The sequence below is a fragment of the Carassius gibelio genome, chromosome A18, assembly GCF_023724105.1.
Source record: "Carassius gibelio isolate Cgi1373 ecotype wild population from Czech Republic chromosome A18, carGib1.2-hapl.c, whole genome shotgun sequence".
Classification (NCBI taxonomy): domain Eukaryota; kingdom Metazoa; phylum Chordata; class Actinopteri; order Cypriniformes; family Cyprinidae; genus Carassius; species Carassius gibelio.
Window position 1 is genome coordinate 19,916,831 of NC_068388.1, and position 16,798 is coordinate 19,933,628.

The 16,798-nt window shown below is 38.5% G+C and overlaps 1 pseudogene; it reads left to right on the forward strand.

Moving 5' to 3' along the window:
* The first annotated feature begins 5,680 nt into the window (after positions 1-5,680).
* On the forward strand, positions 5,681-11,295 carry LOC127934151 (sodium- and chloride-dependent GABA transporter 2-like; annotated as a pseudogene).
* The last annotated feature ends 5,503 nt before the right edge of the window (positions 11,296-16,798 follow it).

Sequence of the window (16,798 nt, forward strand, 5' to 3'; positions counted from 1 at the left end):
CTTTATATGTTACCCTTGGGAGATATCATCAGGAAACATGGTGTTAGCTTTCACTGTTATGCTGATGATACTCAGCTCTATATTTCTTCGCGGCCCGGTGAAACACACCAATTTGAAAAACTAATGGAATGCATAGTCGATATAAAAAACTGGATGACAAGTAATTTTTTACTGCTAAATTCGGAAAAAACTGAGGTGTTAATTATAGGACCTAAAAACTCCGCTTGTTATAACCTAGAACACTGTCTAAGACTTGATGGTTGCTCTGTCAATTCTTCGTCATCAGTTAGGAACCTAGGTGTGCTATTTGATCGCAATCTTTCCTTAGAAAGCTACGTTTCTAGCATTTGTAAAACTGCATTTTTCCATCTCAAAAATATATCTAAATTATGGCCTATGCTCTCAATGTCAAATGCAGAAATGTTAATCCATGCATTTATGACCTCAAGGTTAGGTTATTGTAATGCTTTACTGGGTGGTTGTTCTGCACGCTTAGTAAACAAACTACAGCTAGTCCAAAATGCAGCAGCAAGAGTTCTTACTAGAACCAGGAAGTATGGTATCAAGTATCAACTGCGGGCGGCAGATCCTTTTCCTATTTGTCGCCTAAACTCTGGAATAACCTATCTAATATTGTTCGGGAGGCCGACACACTCCTGCAGTTTAAATCTAGATTAAAGACCCATCTCTTTAACCTGGCTTACACATAACATACTAATGTGCTTTTAATATCCAAATCCGTTAAAGGATTTTTAGGCTGCATTAATTAGGTAAACCGGAACCGGAAACACTTCCCATAACACCCTATGTACTTGCTACATCATTAGAAGAATGGCATCTACACTAATATTTGTCTGTTTCTCTCTTATTACGAGGTCACCGTAGCCACCAGATCCAGTCTGTATCCAGATCAGAGGGTCACTGCAGTCACCCGGATCCAGTACGTATCCAGACATGATGGTGGATCAGCACCTAGAAAGGACCTATACTGCCCTGAAAGACAGCGGAGACCAGGACAACTAGAGCCCCAGATACAGATCTCCTGTAAAAACCTTGTCTCAGAGGACCACCAGGACAAGACCACAGGAAACAGATGATTCTTCTGCACAATCTGACTTTGCTGCAGCCTGGAATTGAACTACTGGTTTCGTCTGGTCAGAGGAGAACTGGCCCCCCAACTGAGCCTGGTTTCTCCCAAGGTTTTTTTCTCCATTCTGTCACCGATAGAGTTTCGGTTCCTTGCCGCTGTCGCCTCTGGCTTGCTTAGTTGGGGTCACTTCATCTACAGCGATATCGTTGACTTGATTGCAAATAAATGCACAGACACGATTTAACTGAACAGAAATGACATCACTGAATTCAATGATGAACTTGCTTTAACTATCATTTTGCAATATTGACACACTGTTTTCCTAATGAATGTTGTTCAGTTGCTTTGACGCAATGTATTTTGTTTAAAGCGCTATATAAATAAAGGTGACTTGACTTGACATGCTGTAAGAGAGCCCTCATTACTGAGGTGGATCGCAGTTCTGAAGAGATCGGGCAGCACAAAGGAGTGGAGACTGCTAGTGAAAATGCATAAGTGATGTAGTCTGTGGAAACCTGTAGGCTCTTCAGTGTCCAGCAGCCCCCAGCATTGGTCTCCATCATGGACACCACTGGCAGCATGTTTGAGGAGATCACAGCAAAACCATCAGTGGCATTTATAATGGGGTCTATAGCTCATACAAAACCTCTGTTTCTTTTAGTTAAATGTACAATACTTGCATTATCTTGGTCATTGATGATTGTCCGGATGCACTCTCAGTTGAAAGTCTTGATGGTTTCAAGGTTTTGAACTTGTGATCACGTTCTTCAAGTTTTAAGAGTGATGAATTCCCAAGATGTTCTGACTTGATGGTGATTGTGAGTTTCTTCCCAGTGGAAAGAGAAAAAGAGCTAAGAGAGACTTTGGTCAAGAAATCTTGTCTCAGATGTTTCTCTACATCGTTTTCAGTGTTGTGGGTAACGCGTTACAAAGTAACGCGTTAGAGTACTCTAATTACTTTTTTCCTGAAATTTGTAACTTAACGCGTTAGTTTCGTGCGTAAGTAATCAGTAACTTCGTTATTTTTTTTAAAAAAGTAATCCGTTATTTTAAGGAAAGGAAAATCCCGACTGCAGCCTGCTTTTTGTCAGACAGTAGTCCTAGGTCTACTGTGCCACCTGCGGATGTCAGCGGAGCCGAAGCTCTGTGATCGTAAAGTCAATGGCTGTGATGCGTCTGTGCCCTGCGCCTGACCCTGTCTGTGTGTGGGTGTTTTTTTGTTTTTTTTTTCGAACTCCCGGCAAGATAGCAGAGAGGACAGCGTTTGGTTTATGGAAGTACGCACATTATTTTCAATTTGTCAACGAAAAAGAAAAGAACATAACGGTAAAATGCACACTCTGCTTTGGTGAAAAGCTTCTGTCGACCGCCAAAAATTCTACCTCAAATTTAACGTTACGTTTTAGTCACTACTTTGAAGAGTAAATGTAAGAGGACTGTGTTAAAGCGAATTTAGGCTTGTGACTGTGAGTGACACTTTAATAATAATTAGTTCGCTATTAAGCGATTTGTCATTTGCCTGTGTGGCAGTGAAGGATTTAATTCGGTTTGTTATCAGTTTTGTTTGACAGGCAGCTGTTAATTTCTGTTAGATCGTTGGCTGGCTGGTTGTTCATCATTTCTAAATGGATTTAAATCTGCAAGCCTGTTTATGGTTGTGTTTACAAGTAAGCATACTTGTACTTTGATAACTGCATTTATTAAAGTTAAAGAAAAATCAGGAGTTATCTTGTGGTGCTCATAATATACAGAAGCCTAGGCTACCCGGGCTGGGTAACGTTAGGTGCGAATTTTGATTAATAATATGTTCTGTGATAATAAATAAATAAAACGCCATGTGGAATAGCCGATTGCTGACTGTCTTTCCTGTTATTGTTATCCTGAAGTGTTAATTTAGTCGGATGACTGACGTTATTCATTGTCGGGAGTCACGACTTCTAGGTGCATTTAAAGGGGCCGGGGGCTGTGTCTGTCATGTGTGAGCCGCTGCAAACGGCTTTTAATTTTTGGTAACGCAAGAGTACTCTAACGCGTTACTTTTATGAATAGGTAACGCTGTATCATAACTGATTACTTTTAATTGATGGTAACGTTGTAACCTAACTAACTACTTTCCAAAGTAACTATACCCAACACTGATCATAACTGATTACTTTTAATTGATGGTAACGTTGTAACCTAACTAACTACTTTCCAAAGTAACTATACCCAACACTGATCGTTTTATATATGACTCCAGTTCGTCGACACCAAGCTTCATTGCAATATCTTTCTAGGAATTAAATGCTTTCTCTTAATCTTCTAAGTCTCTCTGCGAACGATCTTACAAGTGAAACAAATTCAAAACAAACTTAGTTTTTGCCTGATTTTGTTCAAAATGACATCATATCAGTTTGTTCTTCGATTTTGTTTGAAGAATTGCCTTAAAGGGATAGTTCACCCAAAAATCATAATTATGTTATTAATAACTCACCCTCATGTCGTTCCAAACCAGTAAGACCTCCATTTATCTACGGGACACAGTTTAAGATATTTTAGATTTAGTCAGAGAGCTCTCAGCCCCTCCATGAAACTGTGTGTACTGTATACTGTCCATGTCCAGAAAGGTAAGAAAAACATCATCAAAGTAGTTCATTTGACATCAGAGGGTCAGTTAGAATATTTTGAAGCATCGAAAATAAATTTTGGTCCAAAAATAGCAAAAACTATGACTTTATTCAGCATTTTCTTCTCTTCCATGTCTGTTATGAGAGAGCTCAAAACAAAGCAGTTTGTGATATCCGGTTCGTGAACGAATCATTCAATGTAACTGGATCTTTTTGAACCAGTTCACCAAATCGAACTGAATCGTTTTAAACGGTTCGCTCCTCCAATACGCATTAATCCACAAATGACTTACGCTGTTAACTTTTTTAATGTGGCTGACACTCCCTCTGAGTTAAAACAAACCAATATCCTGGAGTAATTCATTTACTCAAACAGTACACTGACTGAACTGACTGAGAGCCCTCAGACTAAATCTAAAATATCTTAAAATGTGTTCCGAAGATAAATGGAGGTCTTACTGGTTTGGAACGACATGAGGGTGAGTTATTAATAACATAATTATGATTTTTGGGTGAACTATCCCTTTAAGCCTTACGTGTACCATACAGATTTACCCTCACAGTGCAGAGCACAACGTCTTCTCCACAGGAATCCAAGTAGGTATAGCTGCAGACTGGAGATATGCAAAATGGGGCCTGAACTCCAAAAGTAGGCAGAACCTCAAAAATGGGATGGGGTCTCCTCGTGAAAAGACTGTCACCATTTGCAATTTTTATGGACTTCATTTTAAATAAAATTGTCTAAATGAATAATTGTGTCTAGTTCATTTAAAATAAAATATGCTATATAAATAAATATCCTCCCTGAGAGCAGAGCCCAAAGCTGGTGGTGGCTGGTGGTGGCAGGTGGTGTTCGAACCTGAGTTTCAACCTCTGCTTCATGATGTCAATTAAAATAACCCACGAGCTCTCATGCCAGCTTTCCCAGTACAGGGGAAATATTTTACTCTATATCTTTGTTCCAAGCAATGGGGGCGTCCCAGGGCACGAAATACACAGGGTAGGAGGGGGGCAGTGATGCTGGGAGTAACTAAAAAGGTGCCGTTGTCCGGTGAGGTCCAGTTGGGGAGTCATGGAACTATATCATATCACACAATCTTATTAATTGTTCATCTCCTGAAGTGCAACTTTCATTACCATGCTATTCAGCACCCTCCTTGCAGTCAGTCAATTGATATTACACAACCAATAAAAACTTTATAATCAGCTGTCGGGCAGAGTTTGCACTGAAGTGGATTGGGAGAACATTTTTTTGCATGTGTGTCATGTACCTGTCTGTCAATGGGAAGAAGCTCCTGTTTACTGCTCCCACCACGTTTTGGAGTTTCCACCCCCATTTGGAGATCTCCAGGCTGCAGTTACACTCTTCTGCAGGAAACCGCTCCTACTGTGTTTAAGGGAGGGGAGGTTCAAGTTTTCCTGGGTCTGCATGTGGGCGGGCATAAATATGTGAGTTTTTATTTTTGATGTCAACTTGAAACAGCTTAGGAGTCATTTTAAAAACGACTCGTTTTCATGACTCAGAGTCGACTCTTTCTTTTGAAAGACAATAACTTTATACTCGGTGAACTTTTATGTTTGTGTTACAACACTGCATTTAAATAAAAAAAATCCATTATGGGGCACTTTAAGGGTAGCTTGTTTCACAGTCCTGTAAATAAACATATTACAAAATTATTATGATGATTTGATGACTGATTTGAGGAAACAAAGAGTTATTGAATATCAAAGTCTTTAATAAACCACTCACAACATAGAAGACACCGGAAAAGACATGCAGAACCAACTAAACTAATTGAATGGGCAAGACCTTAAATACACAGAGAATTAAGGGACTAATGAGTAGACACACCTGGATTCGAATTAATCATTAACAAGAGGAAGAAACTGGGTCACACAGAGCAAGCCCACACAGACAGCCCATAACCCTGACAATGACTGAATCTATACTGTAACTGAACTTTTCAGATGGAAGGTGAGTTATATGTGCTGTCTCTACCCTGGTATACAGGTATGTCACTACATACAGTATCACATGGCACAATGTAATGCAAAATACTGTATTTGATGCCATCTGTCTCCCTTCTTCTGATACATCTCTGATCAATCTCTGATCAGTTCCTCTCCCTTGTATCCTGCTGTATTTTCACAAATTGCAAAAACAGACAGTTTCACAAATCAGGACATCCTCAAAGAGAGGTTTTGGGTGATTTTGTCAGGTAGGTATTCCTATCTTTATAGGTGACATTCAATAGGAGTAATGGGATTTATACTGTACAAACTGTATATTATATCCCCCTACATTAACCCTATTCCTAAAACTTACCCTTACGAAATTAATCACTAGTGTAAAAATTATTAATTACATTTGATTATCCATAAATTGCAGGCAAGTTCTTTAGAGACTATATCTACTGAATTATATTTCTACATGTATCTATACATAGATGCACCAAATGATTAACTGGTTAACCATTCAGATGAGTTAGATTAAATAATAGACAAATGTAACTGAATGAGAAGACATGCAAATGAAAAGTTTGATAATGACAGCTTTATGAAAGGCTGTTACTGTGAATAAAACATTTATAGATGCAACACTTATTTTGTGTAGTGAAAAGGATTCTTTTTGATTCTGTGGATCATACTAAGACAAGTGAAAATATGCTGAAATATTTGAAAAAAAATAGTACACTTTTGATGATCTGTTGTGATATTAGTATTAAAAGAAAATGCACACCTTATTTATAAATGTTGTACCAAACCAAAAAAAAAAAAACTGTAATTGAAAGAACAAGTCTTCTACATTGAATTTCTTCCTAAACTGGAAGCTTTAGGTTTTACATATTAATTAATCAAACTATGTTTTTAAAACCGGTCACTTTATTTCATTTAGCCACTTTATTTGAATAATTTTGGATGACTATTGCATAAGATTTGGATATTATCATTATTCTGTCTTTTCTGTTTCTTAAATAATGTAAACCTGTTTGTCAGTTTAGCTGGGGAGGATCAGTCAATGAATACCTTGACACATTTGTAGAAACTAATGCTAACCAGAATTTGTGCAGCCTGGACATCAATGGAAATGTGTGAAAACTGTGTGGAATGGACAGAATAAAAGGACAAACAGAAGAGAGAGGTCACTGAGTCTTTGAGTTTCTTCTGGCTGTGGCAGGAAATGTGGTTGAAAATTGGGAGATTTCCATTCCTCTGCTACATGTATTATAAAAGTTTTAATCAGAAATTTGTAAATATTGTGTAATTAAATTTGTTTATTCTTTTCCCATGCAAACACTTTTGCCATGGCTTGGGCGCTTTTCTTCCTCATCTCTTCTTTCAGCTCCCAACTGCCATGGGCCGGTTGTGACAACACCTGGAAGACATGATAATCTAAATAAATAAACAATACACCCATCTGCTGCTCTCTGATGAATATAAAATCACAAAATCTAATTTTTTTTTTTTGTATTTATTTATTTATTTTTTCTTAGATGACTGTATAAATCTTGCTGCAAAGAATTTGATCCTCAACCGGACAATGCTGATTAATTCAATGCCTGCAGCTACTGAGTTATGGGAGTAAATAATTACAGTCATACAGAGTTTTGCAAGAACATTTATAAACATTAAACAGACAGTCTATTAATACTCTAATGACTGGTAGTTGACACGCAATTGCAAAGTTACTTATTGTTAACAGACTGTCTAAAGCGGGTTATCAAAATAAAGTGTTACCAAAACAAAAGCATATTGTTTATGACATTCTTGGGAAGTGGGATGAGCACATATATAGGCAGGTGAAAAGTGACTGCAGCTGTTGGTGGTGATCAGGTGAGTGGTAATCAGTGGCCACATCTCCAACACAACCAAGTACACACAGAGAGCATGAGCCAGCAAATTCAAGAACCTTGACAATAAGGTCATGTTGTGGTACAGTGTACCACTTTCAATCACTGGAATATCATCATATTTAACACTTTTGATATACCACTGAAAGGTTCTTTTTTTTTTTCTTTTTAGTAACTAGCAACTTTGCAAATCTATCAAATCTGTTACAATGTATGATATATTGAAATTGCGGTGTGTAGGTTTGGTTGGAGGTTGGCGCTGGGATCTTATTTTCCTACAGTGTGTCTGTTGGAACTCTCAATGTTTTGGCAAGCTACAATAAATAACAACAACTGCTACAGGTTAGTATTTGAGCTTTCAGTAAAATAACAAAGAATAGAAAAAAATGGATGAATCAACAATTAAAAAAATAACTATATTTGCATTGTTCTATTAGAAAAAATGTTGCTCAGCCAGAAAATGCAAGACAATGAATGACGTTATGTGGATGTGTTTTTATAATCAATGTTTATCAGGGACAGCTTGTGGCTTTGTTTTCTGAACGCATACATCAGATTAGTGGCCATCTTTGCTGTGTTAACAGTCTTGGGCTTTATGGCCCAATAGCAGGGAATCCCCATTACAGAGGTGAGAGGTAATGCAACATTCGTGCAACATTCAAACACACTGTATTAGGAGAATTGAAAGCATAATGAAATGTGGCAAACAGAGACTTTATTAAAGTAATGAGTACTGACCAGGGCCGTTTGAAGGAATTTGGGGGCCCCAAGCAAAATGGACATAGAGGCCCCCCGACAACAACCCAACACCCCCCCCCCCCCCACACACACACCACACACACGCAAAGCCTACAGGAACCACAGCATATCCATACAGTTTAAGTTCACCCGCACCTTATATAAATTAAAAAAAGTTTACAGTGCAAATACTGCTTGAAAAAATAGTTTGGTGGGAATTCAATAGTGATTTGCACTGTTTTTTTTTTTTTCTTCTAATAATATGACAGCACATACTTAGTTTAAACTCTGGGCTGTGCAGGATATCAGCTATAATTATAGAGCTTGTGGTACCTTGTGCTTTATAGATGAAAAATCAGCACTGAGAAGTGATGCATCTGTTGATGCTGAGGATGAAGTTGATGGTGTAGCTGGGAAATAATTGAAACAAAAATCTGAAATTACCTGTGAAGTACGTTTTACCATTTCCCTGTTAGCATATTGAAAGAGGTCACTATTACCAGCTCAGGGGTGCGTTAAATGAACAACTAAGTTTCCTTTTTTAGATTTTTTTTTTAAATGCATAGAATGCAATGCATACATAAAAAAAAAACAAAACAAAAAAACATTTAATTATTAATAATTGTTTCTCTGTCTGTACTACTTGTACTTTGAACAATGACAATAAAGTTGACAGATGAATTAAGTGCATTTAAGTGCCATTCAGGTGGGTTTTTAAATAAAGCATTTTCTGAGATGCACATTAAACACCAAACATTAATTTATCTTTTAATTATTGAAAATTAAGCAAACTAAAGTTTTTTTTTTTAAGAGCAGTTCTGTAGATGTTGTTCATGCGTTCACATTATTATTTAGTGAGACATCAGACGCGAGACTGAAATCACCGCGAGCGTCACGCGCGCTTAAGTGCGTCTTCAAGGAAGACGCGCTTCTGCTCCTTTCATTAACAGAGACACGCAAAACATGCAGGATTCATATTTAAACAGACTGTTCCTGCTTAATATTTACAGATATTAGTCCGTATCGTGGTTTGATGTAAGCGCAATGACCTATTTTTAATTCATTCATTCAAAATTTGGCAAATTACCTGTCATTCTGCTTTAAACTGTAAATTCCGTTTTTATGACTGGATTCCGCGATTCTTGCAATCGAAACACGCCACGACGTTCTCTTTATGTTTGCCTGAGCCCTCAAATCAAAACACTGCTGACTCCTTGCAGTCTGCGATTTCTGATCTGCGTTTTCCTTATCCCGTTAAAAAAAAAAAAAAAAAAACATATTACAGTAACAATATTCCTTCCGTTCGAATAAAAAAAAGCAGAGATCACTTGACTTGGTTGGCCTGCTGCTGTCAGCGACAACTGAGAGGGGGCCCCTTGAGGGGGATCCCGATAACAGTGTCATTACATGTTACTGCATTGACGATCAAAGGGGCGCTCACACAGTGTCGTTGCATTTTATTCTTAACCAGTCGTTGTCTTGGGGCCCCAGGTCAGCTCGGGGCCCCAAGCAATTGCTTGGTTTGCCTGCCTTGTTGCGACGGGCCTGGTACTGACTGCATCCAACATCCAATCCCACCCTGTCTCTGACAGGTCCAGGACTAGTGCTCATAGATTATCCCCAGGCAGTAGCCATGATGTCTCTCCCTCAGTTGTGGGCTGTTTGTTTCTTCATCATAATTATTTTGCTGGGGCCAGATACAGGTGACATAAAACAGACAAATAAGTTGTAATGCCTTGAACTGCAAATTACTAGAAATGTTTTTTATTACAATATAAAATCAACAAGGAATTTAAATATAAATACAAATGCACTAATTTGCATGTTCTCTGAATGATAGTTTAATATTTATATTTAACATTTATATGTATAACTAAGATTATATTTACATTGAATATATGGTTTTATTTTACAAAAAAGAAAAAATTACTAAATGATTATTTAGGTAAATTAGATAATTTGGTGTTTGTTGGAAAAACAGCTTTCAGTGCTTTGAAAGGATAGCGCCCCCAACAATAAAACTTATGTCATTATTTACTCACTCTCATATTCTTCCATAACTATATTACTATCCCTTTGAAGTTTGTTCCAGTGGAAGCCGTCACGACATCAGTGATGGATCTGTTCCCAGTGATTCTGCACAGGGCAGGACGGGGAGAAACATTCCTCCTGCTCTTCTGTTTCACTTGCTTCTTGGGCCAATTCATCATGGTTACAGAGGTCAAAGGAGAGTGTTTTGTGTTATAAGAGTAAAATTAACAAAAATCAACTGAGCCTACAGTATAAAGGCCTACTGTTAAAATTCTCAAATTTGAAAGACCGAGGGTCTGTGCAATTTTATTTCTTTAATTTGCATTGTATATTATTAACACCACAATATCTTTATGTGTTGTTATGTTATACTGTGACCTGCAGGGGGTGATGTATGTATTCCTGTTGTTTGACTACAATATGCCCTTAATGGTAAATCACACACAGGCTATAAACCTTAACATCATTAAAGCCAACAGAATACAACATCAATGCTGGAAAGCCAAAGAAGCTAAATCCTCTACACACAACTTATTTATCACATGACAAAATCAAGTCCCAACTACTTATTCATGCTGTGCTGGAAATACCTGACTTCTCTCATGTCCCTGGTAAGAATTTGCAGTTCATTCATCTGATTGGGCCTGATTTTTCCTATATTGGATAATAATATCTGAGGCATTTCTTAAGCAAAACCAACTAATTTTAACTAAGTTCTTGCTATACCTTTTCTTTTGCATTATTTTTCACTGTTTCTTTTTCTCCTTTGTTCATTCACAGGTGTCTTTTGTCTGTTCTATGGTGGAGTACAAGCCCCTCATTTTTAACCACTAGTAAATACAGTATATACACAGACTGGGCAAATGTACTAGGCTGATTACTTGCCTTGTCCTCCATTGTCCTGGTGCCTCGATGGCAATTGGGTCAACTGTTTGCTGGTAAAGGGGGTCTGAAACATGTGAGGAGGAAAACATATTAATCCCTGACATTGATTAGTTAAAAATGCCAAGATACATGCTAATCTATACAATTAACCAAGATAAACTATCTAATCCATTTTCAAGTACTGTTCAAGTACCTAACTATTGTTTGCCCCATGTCTGTCTGTCTTGACAGCATTTGCATCACCTGTGTCAGTATTTGTGTAACAGAAAATACCAGATTGGTTATTATCAGGTATTACCATTATTTAAGGCTACGTTCACACTGCAGGCTGAAACGACCCAATTCCGATTTTTTTTTGCAGCTATGCGTCCTGTATCTGATCTTTTCATTACAGTCTGAACGAAACAGATCCAATCTTTTCAAATGTGACCCAGGCCACTTCGGTATGGGGTCCTGAATCCGATATGTATCCGATCTTTTGAAGTGCGACCTCCGTCTGAACGGCCAGGCCACATGTATATCCGACCCGTACGTCATTGATACGCTACAAACATCATAATTCTGCGTTGAAGTAGGCGGGAACGAGAAGAGCCACTCACGTCAGTATCCCACCACTCCTGGCTGTGACTCCGTAAACTAACATTTCTCTGTACCGACGTTGCTAACACTGCTCCACAAAACGCCATGGCCAAAAACCTTGCTCTCCTGCTTCTTTTTAATTTTCTTCATAAAACGAGAAGATTGTAATTGTGCTGGCTCCGTTGGGTAAATAACTTTAATATTGTTAAAAGAGCTCCGCTGTTCACTACACTGTTGTTGACATCCATGTTTAACGTTAGCTACTTCCGCAAACACCGTTGCACAGTTGAGTACTCTTCTGCGCATGCGGGTCACTTCTGGTTCATTTCACGTTCACACAAGAGATCACAAAAGGTCGCATTTAATTGGAAATGTGAACAGCCTTGCAAAAAAATCTAATTTTTTCTAAAAATCGGAATTGAGCATTAAGCCCTGCAGTGTGAACGTAGCCAGACCCCGTGTCAATTAAGAAACCAATTTTTAAACTGTCAGTCAAAGCTGTAGCATAAAGCCATCAGGATGGTGGTTAATCACAGTTAATGTCCCTCCCAGGGCATGGAGGGACAGCATCTTATTCAACTCTGATTTACCATTGTAGGATATTTTTGTTATTTGCAGCAAATTGGCAGACTTAAGGTGACCATAGGCCTGGGACACAGAGTCAATAATGTAATCTTGCCTCAAATAAAGGTCATTATGAGTGCCCTGCAACATTTTGAGAGTGTGAGCTACCATCATTAGCATTTTGTATCAGCAATCTGTTTTCATCCCGTTTTGTCTTTGTCATGCCACTAAAGTTCAGTATGGCAACTCTGAATCTGTGTGTGTAGTCTTCAAATGTTTTCCCTGGGCTCTTTTTTTATTGATGTGATCTACTCAAAATCATATTTTACTTTCTTCAGCTTTTTCAGAAATTCAGCAATGATCTTTCTGCCAGCCTTATCCACTTAAACAGTGTGCATGTGACGAATGGCAGTATGCTCCATACTTGGAATATGTATTCTGCATTTAACCCATTCAAGTGCACACACACATCAGTGAGTAGTGTTCACACACACACACACACACACACTAGTCTCAGCCTCAGATGCCATGCCCATGGACCGTTGGCTGAACGTCTGAGCACACAAAAGTGGAAACACTTCAAGAGTGTCGAAGTCATCATTGGATTAATTATATTAATTATGGTTGAATTATACAGGATTTCCATGAGATGTGTGTGTGCCATGTCCTTTAATGTTCCACCTGGAAACAAATATGCCATGCCTCCAAACCCCCTCACAAAAGAAAGCCGTCATGTTTACAACTGTGACAACGAGCTCTTATCAGGATCTACTTTATGCTGGATTCTCAAAAGTATTTAAAATATAAAAATTTTGCGGCACAGAATCCTTAAAATACATCAAAGAGTTTTACACACTGGTCTTTTATTGTGGCGACATTTCCACACCCCGAAACATGCCGCTGATTCAAAATGGTATAACTTTTTCTTATTACCTGGAGGGTAATCTATCGATCACTCAGTCCACTAAGAATAGTCTTCCTCAGTAGAAGAACTAGAATTTGCATCTGAATCTACAACTCACCCAAGACATAATAATAGTAATAAAAGTAATAATAATTGATTACATTAACATAGTGCTTTTCTAAGCACTCAAAGCGCTTTGGCAAGAATGCCAAGGTCACACCTATACTCTTTTCTAAAGATTAATGACCACAGAGAGTCAGGACTTAAGTTTAACATCTCTGGCTATAACATATAGGTTTTATTTGGCATATAGATTTTTCAAACCTGATAGAGTTTGGGCTGCTTACCACTGTTGCCTTGCTTAGTTATAGTTTAAAAGACACTTAGGGCCAGATTTAATAACAGTTTGCATCAATGCAAACCTTCTTTTGGCACTAAAAACATCCTGTGTTTCATAAGACAGTGAAAAATAAACAAAAATGAAAAGGTATGGGCAGTTGTTTTGTGGCTGACTGTATTGCATATGCATTTGTATGAAGTCTCCTTTCAGATGCAAAAATTTATGGGAGGAGATTATTTAAATACGCCATGCAAAACAAATTACTGGTTTTTATGCTATTATTTAATGCCAAAAAATGCATGTCTTTAAATATTTTGAGATGCCAGAGATAGTTGTTCATTTGTGCTGCTCTTGGTATATTTCATTAGTCCCATGGAAATTAGCTTACTGCATCTGTGTTCTTTAATTTGTACATTATCAGAACTTTACAATAAGAGCTTTTATGGAATGGCAGTCTCATTCAAATTGTCTGTGTTATCTGGCCCATAATATATAAGATTATTGATTTCACTGCACTGACACTATTGGTTGACAACAAAACTTGAACTGAATTGAGTTTGATAAATCTGCTTCATAGCTGAATCATATTTGTTTCATGATTGAGTTTTGTACGGTGGCCGAGACGGCTCAACACGCTGCAACTTAAAACACATGCAAATTGAAAAAACATCAGAAAGTAAAGAATACATCTTCATCAGTTTGACAACACAAGTGTTGCAAATCATCACAACACATGCATATAGATATAGCGAAACGTGCTACAAATCCTCACAACACATACACATTAAGAAACAATTAATGAAGCATTGCAAATTTAGCTTCATTAACCTTAAAATTATATTTAGTTGAGAACATTAAAGTTAGCCATCTTAAGTAACGCTTTACATTTAATCGTGTAATTATTCAGCTTATTTATGTCAGGGATCTGCAAGAAATGGGACCCAAATGCAGAATGAGCAGACAAGGGTATTTTTTTAACAAAACGTAGACTGGAACAGCTGGGGGAATGTGCAGTGAAACGGTTCAAACAGATGGGCAGGGCAGACAGCAATACGGGCAGGAGGGATGACCACTGAGACAGTCCAAGATAACCACGGGCCCAAGCACAGAGTAGGCAGCACCAGAGGAAGGGCCAGGTAGACACAGGAAACCCGTAGCTTCAAGTGAAACTCAAAAGGTCACCAGTCTAGTCGCCAGGTAGAGACTTGACACGTGAGCTGCTTCCAGGCAGTGGGATTCAGTGGCCAGGAAATCTCTGATCGCTTTCTGCTTTCTCCACGTGATGCGGATTCTCCGATCGCTCGAATTTAGCTCTTTGTGCTCGCTAATACTCCGATCGCTCTCTGTAACACTCCGATCGCTTTCTGCTTTCTCCACCCTGATGCTGATTCTCTGAACGCTTATTGATTACATGTCTTTTACTATAGTCCAGACAGCTTTTACAAGGCTACAGCAGAGCTACACAGTCCTCTGAAAGGCTAGAAGACATAACCTTCCTCTGATTGGGTTAGAAAAAGACTCCTCCCAGCGGCAATTTTTCCATTGGCTGTTGCGTGTTGAATCTGCCTAACACAATCGTTTTCATTGGCCTGTTTACGCAGTGGTATTGCGCAATAAGGGAAGTGTTTAATATACAAACTGAACACCGCTGTTTTCAGCGGAATCTGAGGAAGACGGCAAAAAAAAAACGCATCTCTCTAGCATTAATAGTTTTTGAGATAACTACACATTTGTAAAAGTATGCCATTTTGGGCGGTACCGCCCAATCCGTCCCCAGAGGGTTAAACTAGACAAAACTAAAGACCAAAATGGATATAAATACCTACAAATAGATCAAAAATAATGATCAAGCTCAAAGAGATAAATTCTGGGCCAAGAGACAAGTAAACACCAAAAACGAACCGGCCAAGAGACACTAGGAAAGAGAACCCAATAAATAGAACAGTACACATGAGGATCAGGTGAAAACAATCACGCAGACAAGGGCTAAACAAGGGGGCGTGACCAGGGGTAACAAGGAGGAGGGACAAGAGATGCACGTGGCAGACACGAACAAAGACAGAACCATGTGCTTAGATAACAAACATACAAAGAAACATGGAACAGAGACAAGATGGACAGGACTGTCAGGGCATGATCCTGTCAATTTAGGCTAATAATATCCAAAAGATAAAGGAATCATGGTGTTGAAAAACACCATGAAAAAAAGAAAAAAAAACCTCACCTTTCAGTTCCCCAACAACTCCACTGACCAGTAGCCACTGCACGATAAACAAATCCAAGTCGGGTCCGTCACTTTTTGAGGTCTCCTTTAAACATTTCCATTGTGGTCAGTGCTATTTGCAGCGCGTTTGTTAATTGCATGTGTTGTGAGGATTTTCAGCGCATTTCGTTAATGCATGTGTTGTGAAGTATTGGCAGCGCGTTTCGTTTATGCATTTGTTGTGATGATTTGCAGCGCGTTTCGTTTATTCATGTGTTGTGATGATTTGCAGCGCGTTTCGTTATATGCATGTGTTATAAAGGATTTGAAGCCCGTTTCGTTATATGCATGTGTTGTACAGGACTTGCAGCGTGTTTCGTTATTTGCATGTGTTGTAAAGGATTTGCAGCGTGTTTCGTTATATGCATGTGTTGTGATGATTTGCAACACTTGTCTTGTCAAACTGATGAAGATGTTTTCTTCTTTTGCTGATGTTTTTTCAATTTGCATGTGTTTTCTTAAGTTGCAGCGTGCTGAGCTGTCTCGGCCGCAGAACCTGATTTTACCAAGTGAGACATGTTCCTGGGACAACATCGTTGTTGACCCTGGAACAACATTGTGATTAACCAATCAGATTTGAAGAACCAGTTTTTAGATTTTGTGAAGTTTACGCTTAAAATCAGTGTTTGGTGCTTGTACATCAGTGTCATTCATCTATCATTTCCTCTGATTTTAGGGATTACTCATGGTTAAGGTTAACTCTAATAAAGCTCATTTGGCACTGTTATTGGATCTCCAGCAGCTGTTGCTATCATGCTAACATCCTGTGTGATCACATTTTCCTCTCAGAGTCTCTACAGTCACTAAGGGAAACACAACATGATTAGGTGAACATGTGTTCATTTCTGCGTGGCCAGGCAGAGTTATGAATGGAGATTTATGAATCTCTGAGTGTTAAATTGGTTTAGATCATCTGGGTTGTGTTACCATTACTGGTGGGAGGGATT